Here is a 12,603-nt window from a genome sequence, read left to right on the forward strand (position 1 = left end):
AAACATAGTCAAAAAACTTAAAAACATACAACTGCGGTCAAAATAGTAGTAGTGTTGCCGCCTTGTGTTTTTAAAAGTTTGATGTTGTAACTTTTTTTTATCCAATAAGTCTAATAGTAAAATTATAATCAATACAATATTACCAGGAAGGGATCAATTACAACAACAAACTTTTAAAAACACAAGGCGGCAACACTACTACTATTTTGACCGCAGTTGTATGTTTTTAAGTTGTTTGACTATGTTTTCTGGAATTTATTTCTGCCATAAAAAAAATCCTAAAATTATTTTAAGTATGGGGTTTGAAAGATAAAAGGTGTATCTTTTAAAAAACTTTAACATTGAATCAAACCATGCATCCATTTGCCTCTGAGAGCTCCGCAAAGTTGGCCAATTTCACCATTTTTCGAACTTTGAGGTCCTTTTGCTAAGAATCCTTGCGTCGGGGAACTTTTTGGAAAACGCAGTTTAACTTGGGAATTCGTAACGAATCCAAAAATATAGCATCCATCGAGGTAAATTTTTGATGCTGCATAGTGTAATCAATAATAATTGATATTATAATCGATTTTAACTGATCCTTTCCAACCTGGTTCCACTGTGCATGTCCTGCAACTGAGCTTTGTTATAAATTAAATTATTTTTCATGTGCATATATCTCTCCCGTATTTAAGTACCCATATGCTGTACAGATATCGTTATACTAAATTGTTATGTCGGCCTCCCGAAGGAAGAAGGCCGGAAAATCAAAATGGTAGAGAGGGCGTAAGCGATTTGTCTTTTGGTTAATTTTTTGTCGGCCCCTTAAGTCAAAGTACCGCTAAGGCCACCGCCTTCGATACTGTTTTTTTCGACTCCACTCTTCAGCCTGCGGAATCTCGGGTAATAAAGTAATTAAAGCCCCTGACACTGTTCAATATTTCATCTCTCATCTGGCGGACGGGAGATTAATTGAGATTGGGGCGGAGTACCGGGCAAGCGGCTATTACGTACTGATTTGCATTTAATTGCATCTGATTGAAAAACAAAAATCGCATTAATTTTCACTTAATTTCATTTGGCAAATGCAGCACGAAAAATGTTTTCGTTTAGTCCAGCGAAAGTAAACAAAAAAGCGACTGAGACTGAGGTAATGAGTGCAATAAAACCCATTTGTTGATGACTTTTAAATACACAATTTGTAGTTGTTTGCGGCTTCTGAGCTTCAAGTCTTCTGCTACCTCATCGTTTTTTATATCTGATTTTTTTTCTCTTTTTTAACTGTAAAACGTTTTACTTTCGCGCGCGTTTTAATTGCCGCCTGCTGCTTCTGATGGAGATAATGATGATGATGATCTGCCAAATCCGCAGTCCGAGAAACGTTTGGCAACATTTGTTGGCCACGTTAATGTGGCCACCATAAAAAGCGTGTGAACCCGGTGTTAACTTAACGTGTCGAAGCAGACAATGAGCGGCACTTGGCGACACTTTTCCCTGGCCTTCGCTTTTCTTTTTGTGCAAGTCGATTGGGGAGTTTTTCTGGCCAAAGGTGAAGGCGGTTTTTCTTAGCCATTTCCATTTCCTATAATAGCTTTACTGGCTTCCGTTAAAAGTACTTGCAGTGAGTTTGTCAAATAGTAAAACACCTTTCTTTGTTGTCAGTGCTGCCAGCAGTCGATTTTAAAAATATATGCGGAAATAGGAACAAAAAAGGGTACATAAAGTGTAGATAAAAGCAGTTTCTATTACTGTTAAAAGCTATAAAATAATACCTTTGAGATTAAACAACATATACCGGCCTGTTCCAGTTTTCGCTCGGAAGTGAATTTGATTTCATGCTAGCGGATTTAAGTCCGCCTGTCAAATGTTTGGCGGAGTGTTTATGTGAATATTTCGGAAGTTAACAGAGTAACAACGAGGGATATTTAAATCCTTGCAATTCTTTCGGAAGTGAGTCCTGGAACAGGTCTGAGAAATTCGATTCCGTGTGAATCTTTCGGAAGTGAAAACTAGAACAGGGCCGATAATACTCTAAATTTTTATATAACAATAATTTGTACAAAATGTTTCGCTTATTCTTAAATAGGTTTTTTTGGCCACCTGAACCCATTATCCACCGACCGCAATCCAATTTTCATTTCTTAACCCATTTATACACCCTCATTTTCTGCGCCACGCGGTTTTTTCCACTTGCATTTTCCGCGGAACGCCGCTGGGCATCAACAAGTTGCTGATCCACAAATTAGCCTCACATTTAATTGCAATGCTCGACCGATCCACGGAAGGCAGGAAAATGCAGTTGCAGTTGCAATGGCCACTTGCAACTGTCAGCAGCTTGAAAAAATTCAGCAAAAAATGTTAATTTCAATGCGCGGGTAAAAGTCGCCTCGATTCAGTTGCACAGTGGACACAATGGACCGTGGATCGTGAACGGTGGACAGTGGACAGCCACTGTTATTTTATTTGCCATGGAAATTGGGTCACCGCAATGAGAGCTTGGGGAAGACTGGCCAAGAATGATGACTAAGAAATGTGTTAATGATAGTGAGTGGCGTAATTAGCCAGAAATATTTGTCGTTGGTAAAACGAAAAAGTTCGCTGTCGCATGCCACACAAAATGCTCGCATTTTTGGGGCAGCTGGGCAACGGAGGCAGGAAATTGCGTGAATATTTGCTGCAGCGTTGGAAATTCGTTACCTTTTGCATAAATTTAGTTAACCTTCGGTAGGTGAACGTAAGCAAAAACAAATACGAAAGGTAAAACAATATATTCCCTTTTTTCCGCCGTTCGCTTTAGAATGGAAGCAAATATATTTCGTATTCTGATCAGAAATCTCTTTCATGAACCTACTTTTAAAATCGTTTAATTAAAATTTAAATTAAAATGCATTCTCTTTATTTAAAAGCAAGCGATGACTTTTTTTTTTTTTTTGTCCAATAAAATTATAACAATTAAAGTTTCTATAAATTATAATAAATATTTATGTTTGTTAATCATTACTTAGGATGGCAATTAATTTTGATGCTCCATTATCATATTTTTTTTCCCCCAAAAAGTTTTTGCTTCATTTCCAGCTCGTTTTTACCTCGAGGGAAATAGAATTTCCAGTTTTGTTATTTAAATATCTGAATAAATTATGCAGAGCCGAACGGCAGCAGCAAAACCATTCGAAAATCATCAACAAATTAATGTCAAAATAATAACAAATTAACTGCTTCGGTTGCCGTGGCTGCCACGAGAAATATGACAGTTTACAAACGGTAAAAAATATGCCCCACAGCAGCGGCAGCGGCAATAAACATTAACTTGGCTTAGATGACGTTGACAATTTCTAAGGCGTCAACTTGTCAGACTTGGACAGCCCATAAGGAAATTTGTCTGCGGGTTGGAAATGGAAGTGGTAGTTGGTGCCGGTGGTAATGTTAACGGTTAATTAGTTAATACTGCAAAGAGGTCAAAGAACTGCACTTAACCCTAGAGGTACACGGAAAAAATATTTATTTATTTATTTGAGCAGGAATAAGATTCCAAAGATATGCTGTCTTATAGAGGAAATAAGAATATATATCCATTTATTCTAAACAGTGTTTGTAATTTCTATATTAAATTCATTGTACAAATGTTCTGTCAGTGTACGAATAGGAATTCTGTTTCTTTGTTTGTTCTTTCACCTGTTTGCCCACGCGTCTTTCTCACATGATAAATGGTTGAATAAACATGAATGCTCATATCTATTAAGCCAATGGCAATATGCAGGTAGAACATCATTAAACCCTGTCGTCTCCAGTTTAATTGATAATTTTATGTGAAGAAGATTTATGGAGATCTTGCAATCGCTTTGTATAGCATTAATTTTGAGGGGCTTTATGGCAATACCACAAAACAGTCAACACCTAACCAGCTTCCGTTGCACTTAGACTTCCTTCGCTTTCCTCATCCGAACTTTAAAGAGTCGGATATATAAGTGTGTATAGAAAAGATCCGACAAAGTCGACTTCAACGGAAGTACATTCACGACTCGCGTTGGTTCGCATAATCAAAGACCCGCAGACAAAGTGTAAAGACCCTTTAGAATTTTATGCTTGAGTCATCATCCATCGACAGCAACTTTGGCGGCTTTGGCTTTGGCTATGTGTTTTGTGTTTATTTTTAATTTTTTTTTCTCTGTTTGGGCTTTGCTCTTCCGTTTTCAAACACAGAACAGCCGCTGCGACGGTCAAAACTATTAACAAATCCAAAGCAACAACCAGTCGTCGGCGTTTCCCTGTGGAAAGTGCGCAATCAATGGCAGCAACTGCAATTGGAATTGCAGTGCCAACAGCAACATTTCCGCTGCTTTTGGCCAAAAAAGGCATTGGACAATTATTATCGAGTGTGAGTGGAAAGGAAAAGCAACAAGTGCATTATGTACTTAAATTGCGCCCACTAATAATAATAACCCACCGGCTGGGTAAGAGGGACAGCACTAGTGGCAACTTCTTCGTTTTTATTTGCCAACACGAAAGGCAAAGACCGGTCAACTTGGAAATTGTCAACACAGCCAGCCACTTGCCACACAACTTTGACTACAACTCCCCAGAGTATTGTCGCAGGGGGTTACGGAGGGGGAGGAGTTGAGAGACATCCAGCTGCGTAGACAGAGCTCAGACATTGCCCAAGCTGCCTCGTCGTTTTGCACTTTTCCAAAAACATCAATAGACCGGCCGAATAGGCGAAGTCTGTCTACGCTTTCCTGAAACGAAAATTACCGGGAAGTGGGAAATGAAAACAGTTGAATAGTACATGCAAATACCTGCCGATTTGTAACTATAAACATGAATTATAGGTTATATGATTGTTGTTAAATGATATTTATATTTTTATTTCAAAATTCTTTGAAAAATTAAAAAAATTAGAATAAATAAATGAAAAGATATAAACTTAAAATAGTTTATACAAAATATCATATACTTATCAAAGTGATAAAACAAGATTTTTGTTTGGTAGGGCAAATATTAAAATTGCTAAGTACAAAATACTCATGACTCACAAAAAATCATAAGCAATTAAAACACCGTGTAAACATAATGCTTAGCGCAAATTTTATTAGATATTTCTTTATCTATTTCCTTGATAGTAAAACTGCCCAAAAAAAACGTATGATAGGAGACAAGCTATCATACGTATTTACCTGATATAATTGTTATCCATTAGCAGTTAGAAGTTACCAACCATTTGGCATAGTTTTTGTGCCGATTTCAGCTACTCGATTCTCTATCCATAATCTTTTGCAGTTCGGTTGCTTCTTTTTATTTTTGGCATGCGCCGCGTGAAAAACGAAATGAAAAGTTGTTGCTGTTGTGTCGATGTCGATGCTGCGATGTTGCTGTTTCGGTTGCTGTTGCTAGTGTTTCTGCTGTTGTTGGTGTTGCTCTTGCTGTTGCAGTGGTCAGTTAGTTGCCGGCGTATCTTTTGGCCGCCGAAGGCTGCAGACCCAGCGAAATATAGACACACACTGGCAAACACATTTGAAAATGGAAAGTCGTCGTCTGGTTGTCGTTTGCAGTTTTGTTTTGGGGTTTTCTTTTTTTTACTCTTTTTTCGGTTTTCATTTTTTATTTTTTACTTTTTTTCGGCTGGGCTGCAACCGGTTGCATTAGTGCAACAGCAACAGAAACATTAGCACATGCAGCAAATTTTTGAGTATTATTTTTATTAGATTTTGATTTATTGTTTGTGTGGATTGTGGATGGCCGCAGTCTATCCGCTAATTGGAATTGGCCAAGTCGGAAAATGTGGTAACTGCAGCGCAGGAATTCTCGGCGAGAAACGAGAAATCTGCGCTGCGCGTCTCCTTGAGGAGGAAAGCGAAAGTTAGACGCTTTAAATTTGAAATTGAAATTTCTTGTTTCTCGGTTTATGGCCGAGGAAAAGCAAAAGCCGCGACTCGAGGCGATTCGAGCCAAGTGCACGTTTAGTTTGGGCCATAAACTGTGGGCTGCCATTATGAGCTAACTCCGCCGGGGCGGCGGTGAGGTTTATTTTCGCACTCGCCGGGTTATATAAGGTTGCGGTTCGGCAAAACCTTACCGAACATCATTAAAATTGCAAATTTCTTTCCGTCTCTATCTGCCTGTGTGGATAATGGGACCAGAAACTAATAAGCAGGTGCCGAATGGCTACAGAAATATGTATCTGCCGCAACGGCCCGAAGATAACCCATTGTTACAGCCAGATAAACCTTAGAGCAAGTTGTCTATTTTCCTAGGGGGTTCTGCGTGTCAACGCTTTTCAGAATCGAGTTCATAAATAAAACATCAGCTTAAATTAGTGACTGGCCCTGACTGGCGATCGCTTCATATTTGTATGAATACAAAACCATAAATTGGATTGATTTATAATCACATACAATATTTGTATTATAGGTTTCCTAGACAATGGTTTTGAGACAAAACTACCGTTTCATTGCCAATGCGAGCTATTTATAAACGCTATTATATCTTTTTGATAGCCATCTCGGAATCGATTTTGCGGTTAATAAGGGGGTTTTGGGATTAATTATGGTTTGAGAAAGGAGAATAACAAGAATGGCGAAGAAGTCTGCTTGGAATACTTTCTTATCTTACCTTTTATAGCTTATAACCAATTAAAAATTAAATCTTTATAAGTGACCGATTTCATCGGAGGCGCTTCTCTTGAAGACTTGCCAAATAAGGAGAGATTTTCAGAGCACTTTCTTCAATCCATCCCACAACAATCTGAATGAGTTACAAATTTCACCCGCTTCAGTTTCAATTTCAGGCCATAATCAAATATATTTGGCCAGTGCCCACTCGAAAAACACACGCACCGCAAGTTAGCGAGTTTATCAATTAACATTTGGATTATATTTACGAGCAAAATATTTCACTCTTTCATTGCCGTTAAGTGTTTATAACTTTCACTGCATCGACGCTGTCTCATCTCTCGATAGAAAACATTAATTAAAGCATTAAATGCACATAATTAACGCAGTCGCAGATGCTGGCTCTTCTTTCTCTCGGTTGTAAATGGTTATATGTGGTATATTTAGTATGTGTGTCTTTCTCTCCGTTTTTGCCCAACAGTTGCACATTCGTATGTGCAAGATTTTAATGATTTTCCTTTGTTTTGTGTGTTTTTCGCAATGTTTTCGCATGGGAAATGATTGGAGTGCAGTGCAGGAAAACTGGGCAGCCAGGCTGGCTGGCGGGGAAATGCCGCGTCATTGAGGAAAAGACGTCAAGTGGAGTTAACCTTGAGTTTTCCGGGGTAATAAATTAAACTGTTTTGTGTGTGGGGCCATTTTCAGTTGCGGTAAGCATAATTTCTTTTCTTCATATGCGGAAGATACAATCGAATGGCAAGGAAGTGGAAAAAACTAAGGCATCTGAGGTAAAACCGCGGATTGTTAAGAAAGTTTTTAAAATTAAGTGCCATTTTAATGATAATACAACTGATTGGTCCACAAAACAATACGAATAAATCGCTCCATGGACAAAAGTCTATTATCTCTGACCGTATCGCAGTTAATTTCATGCCAACATTATGTAAACGAAGCCAAAACTAAGCGAAATGAAAAGAAAATAAAAGACCGAATTTATATCGGAAGCTTCACCCAAATAAACTGAAGTTTTTTACAGTTAAATCAAGATGGGCAAAAACGCAGCATGTGTGTCAAATACGTTTAAAATGTAAAAATCCACAGAAGTGAACAGAAATCCAACGAAATATTTCACAAAAAGTAAAGGAAAAATGCAAAATAAAAGCGAATAAAATTAAAAATTTTTACCTTGCAAACCGGTTGGAGCATAATAATCATATCAGAACCGGTTGGATTTAAGAACTGTTCAAAATGAACTGTAGTCAGACCCAGAATCAAATCGCCACAGGTTTTCATTTCATTTTTTGCCTTGGCTTGTAATATCCCCCCGAACTGTTTGCCAATTAATTTTACAATTTAAGCCAAAATAATTTAATTTAAAGCAGTGTCAAAACGGATCACAGCCTAATTTCAATTTAATTTGATTGGAACTTGATTGAGATCTGCGATCCGCGGGGGAGACAAGCGTGAAGCATGCAAAATTGCCGGCGACTCTGTAATATTTATAATAAACAACTCAACGCTTTTGGCCAAAAAAGATTGCCAAAGTTATTGCCTGTCAGGCCAAGTGACGGCTGCCCAATCTCGGGTTTCTCGTTTCGTTTCGTTTGGTTTTTTCGGCATTTCTCGGTTCCCGCTGATTATTGAAAAGAACTCTTCCGGAACCAAGAGGGGAGTACGAGTAGGGGTATTACCTTTGCAGTAGATAAGCCATCGGGCGAGTGCTAATCACAAGCTGCCTTCAACGGGTCCCCTGGCCATTGATTTATTGCCAGATTTCAAGTTAACACTTTTTTGCCGATCCCAAATTGAGTTATTTATTCCTGGACCGAACGGTCACGTATTCTCCGCGTTGGCAGCACCAACAGGTTGCAAGTTGCACGTTGCACGTTGCAGTTGCACTTGCAGCTTAGATTTATATTCGTAGATTTTGGCAGTCGTGTTAATGAAGTTTGCTGATTTATGTGCTTATGAGGCTGTCGCCAGTGCCTCTGACTCTGCCGCTGCCCACAGGAAGTGCTTTTCGAAAATCGATTTGGAAAATCTAATTGGAGTCTCCCTCTCTCTTTCGTCTTGCAGATTCCCATTCTTCTAACACTGGAGTCATCACTGGAAACCCATTAAGTGGTAAGTGCTAAGGCATAAAAATATTTAACAACTCGGCGTATTTGTCGAACATTTAAGCTGCCAAATAAACGTTGCTGTTTAGTGCTCAGTGATCATTAGTGAATGGTCAATAGATTGGCAACTAAAAGAAGAGAAAAATATCGCACAAAAAAAAGCACGTCGTGGTCAAATGATATGGGTGGTAAATTTCTGGCATATCTTCTTTTTTCTTTTGGAGATTCTATGACTACGAAAAAGAGAGGAAGAAGCAATGTGACAACTTAAATTACGCGAGAAGTACAAACATTTCTAGCGCGTCGAGTCCAAAATTAATACCACATAACGTAAAATCGATCATCGTTTCATATCAAGTTTTTTTTTTGGTGTAGATAAACATTCATGCTCCAGTTATGAGCATTTTTCAGTTTTCAAGATCTTCGATTCGTCTTTATTCTGCTGCGTTTTATACGGATCTGCTTAACTGCACAACCCGTTTCGGGCTTTTGTTAATCAAAACGTCAGAGAAACCTTCACGAATGACAAAAAAATGTCAAACATTTTGTTGCCGCGGAAAAGTGAAAATCTGAGAAAATAAAAATGTTCAAACGCAAAAAGAAAATTACTGAAATTGTGGTTGATTTTCCCTAGCAATTCATGCATGAAAATGGGTGCCAAAGTGAAACTGAAACTGGCTTTGGGTTTCGGTTGAGTAAAGTTGGCGATCATGCCTTTAATGGGTTATAAAATGAGGATTTTAGGGCTGTAAATGGGGACCCAGTTCCAAGGATTTTGCCGTTTTTTTATTTTCGTAAGGAATAAATCATGCACGAATTTGGGCATTTATTTGTTGACCCGAACCGTTTTTGTCTCTTCTTTTCACTTAGTCACTTATCTTTTATGTTTATGTATTTCTTTTTTTTTTTAAGCCAAAAGAAAAGTGATTCACGAGCTTTTGTGGGTCAAGTTTATTGTTTTCTGCTGGATTACTCTTATCCAAAATGCCGTGAATCATTTGTATCTTGGCCAAAAACTGAACTCATTTTCCACAACTATGTTGTGCGGCTCATTAGCGATGTTTAATTAGATATTTATCTCGACTCTGGCCTGCAGCCAAACTTCGCACATTCATCGACTTTATCTTTATTTCGGAGTTCTCTTCGCCTCGCACTTCGGTATCAGTTTCCTTTATTGTGTCAACACAATTCAAATCAAATTGCCAATTGTTGTCTGTTTGTCAGCTTTGCTAATTCCCAAACAAAACAAACTGAATTATTTATCAAAGGCAAAAGAAAAACGAAGTCTTTTGAGCAAACAAAAGGGAGGCAAACTGTGCTTCGAAGTTCATAAATAATTTGTTACAGTTTCTGCGTTTTATTTTTGGGTTCCCCCGCTTTGTTTTGATCTCGAACAGAAATAAGCCTTTTGAATGCATTGAAATTTATAGATTCCCCCTTCGAAAGCTTTCAATTTTCTGGCCAGCAACGATTCTTGATTGAGAGTTATGAAAGGAATGCCCAATTCAGTGGGTTCTATGGTTCTTTCTCTGCCAGTTAAAAGACTTTCCAGTACAATGGCTGGCGATAGAGCGCTAAGAATACTTTCTAAATGCACAAATCACGGCAGTGGGTAAAGAATTCAATGCCATAGAATAAACATTTCGGGCTCGAAAACCCCTAAATAGGCTTTAATTAACAATTTATGTGCAGCGGCAGCAGCAACAACATCAACTTGATGCATCATCCTCCACATTGGCAGGGGTTTTATCTCCATCGGAGTCTGTAATCTGCTGGCTACTGTGCGTTGTCACAGCCAGCAGCTCCTGCAGCCTCTTTTCTGCCCAGTCATCCTTAATTATTATGATTATCGATGTTTTATGCTCTATAATTGCCGTTGGCAGTCCGCAGTTGGCAGTGACTCGGTCTTTTTGGGCGTCTCCCGGCCCAGCCCCCAAAATTGCTGTCTTCTTGGCTTTGCTCCTCTTCATTTGATCCCTCCTCTGGCCCTTGCCTAATTGATATAATTCTCCAGTTTAACTTTGGCTTACTTTGTTGCCTGCCCGACGTTTGCCTCGTCAAGTTCGTGTCCTAAGTCTTTTGTTTTGGCCGTCAACTGCCGCTGGTTCTACATAAATTACGCCAAGTTAATGATTATCTCTCAGTTGGTTAGCCAAGTGTCAGCCAAACACATATATCCGCCGAGAGTGAGCAGCCAAAACGCCGGCAAACTAACAGTCGACATCAGGCGAAGATAAGTTCGCTTTTGACACAGTTGCTGCACAGTGGAGTCATAAAGTTATTGCTTTATATGGGGCTTTTTATTAAAAAATTTAAATTAAAAACAATTACAATTAGCTCAGCATGTCTAATTAACTGAGACTGTAAAATGTAATTATAGTAGCAGTAGACGGCTATATTTATTTATTGTGAGTTATTACCAAATTAGCCAAATTGAAATTGTACTATATTTGTCTTAACTTTCAATACCTATATTACAAGTATTTAAATGATTTTCACTACTTCATTAATTGTAAATAATTCAATTTTTTAACTTGTGTTTTTCGATCAAAGAATATGTAATTTGTTAAATTCTTACTATTTATTAAATGTCTTACTAAATACTTACTTAAAATACTTATCAATAAAAAACTTAAAAAACTTACTTATCTAAAAAAGTAACATTTTAGTAAATTAATACAATTATAATAGTAAATAAATGTTTATCACTACTTTATTAAAGTAAAAATTGAAATTTACGATAGAAGAATATTAAATTTCTTAAATTCCTTCTTCTTTCTATTTATTAAATTTCTTTTTATAAACATTCGTATAAAATACTAAGTAAAGAACCTTCGAAAAAGCTCTATATTCTCAACAGTATTTATTTTCTTATAAAGAAACCGCTCAAGTACAAGTACCATTTTAAAACACTTCAAAGTCACTGTGATGAGCCAGTTTGTGGGCTGGCAGCTCTATCCGGACCACATCCATCCACAACTGCCCGGAATGTCCAGGGCGGGCGTGCATTAAAATTTATTATATAAGCCAACAGAGAGTCGCCTTTGCAGTCGCAGCTTCAGCTTCATCTCATCTGCCGCTTTTGCCGTCGCAGCCGTTGCTGCAATCTTTTAAAAATCTCGCGTACTCATCAACAACATTTCAAAGTGTACGTACATCAAAGTGGACTAGCTCCTGACTTCCCTGCCTAACAGTTGTACATGGAAGGTGTATCGCATAAAATCACAAAAAGCTATCTAAACAGGAAACCCAACAGCAACAACGGCAACGGCAGTAGCAACATCAACCGCAGCAGCAGCAACAACAACAATGTCGTTGGCGGCGTCGAGTAAATTAAAACAAAACGTTGTCGTCGTCTCCTCCTCCTAAAAAGAGTTCCTCGGGCCTTGCCACTGATCCTGCCCCCTATACCTGTTGTTTAGAGTAGATGTTCTACTCCTTTGGCCCCGTCCTCGGCTACTGAATTGCTCCTCCCGGCTGTCTGACTATGTCTGCTACTGTCTGCTGTTTTGTTGCCTTAACACTTTGCACAAATATTATTATGTATTATGCTTTTTCGCCATGTTCCTGCTGTTTCAACTGCTTCTTCTACTGCCTCTGCTGCGGGGTGGCAGCCACAACTTTGATGGATTGCACGTCTGTCGTGAAGAACTCAACTTCGACTTCGAAAACTCTGCCCAGTGAAATGACAGCCACTTTTTTTCACGTTAGCTGGGCGTGAGCAGTAGCAACATGAAAGCAACATCAAGAGCAACAGAATTTGAAGGTCAGAGATTTGAGTTGGTTTTTTTGGGAAAGTCTCGTCGGAGCCGAAAACGTCGTTTATTAGCATCAAATTTTGGACGCTCAGATGTGGGACGGAAAAAAGAAATACTCGAATGTCTGGGCGCACTTTATGTAAG

General features: G+C 38.5%; 1 protein-coding gene across 4 annotated transcripts in view; it reads left to right on the forward strand.

Moving 5' to 3' along the window:
* The window catches only part of a (arc), a 45,107-nt gene that overhangs the window by 8,963 nt on the left and 23,541 nt on the right, over positions 1-12,603 (forward strand). For 3 of the 4 annotated variants that reach the window (XM_017144026.3, XM_070212857.1, XM_070212855.1), the window contains exon 3: positions 8,661-8,708. The exons of the other annotated variant lie outside the window; for it this stretch is intronic. The gene's annotated coding sequence lies outside the window, so the exon portion shown is untranslated. The remainder of the gene's footprint in view (positions 1-8,660; positions 8,709-12,603) is intronic. 4 annotated transcript variants of the gene reach the window in all.

Source organism: Drosophila takahashii, chromosome 2R (assembly GCF_030179915.1).
Source record: "Drosophila takahashii strain IR98-3 E-12201 chromosome 2R, DtakHiC1v2, whole genome shotgun sequence".
NCBI classification, from domain to species: domain Eukaryota; kingdom Metazoa; phylum Arthropoda; class Insecta; order Diptera; family Drosophilidae; genus Drosophila; species Drosophila takahashii.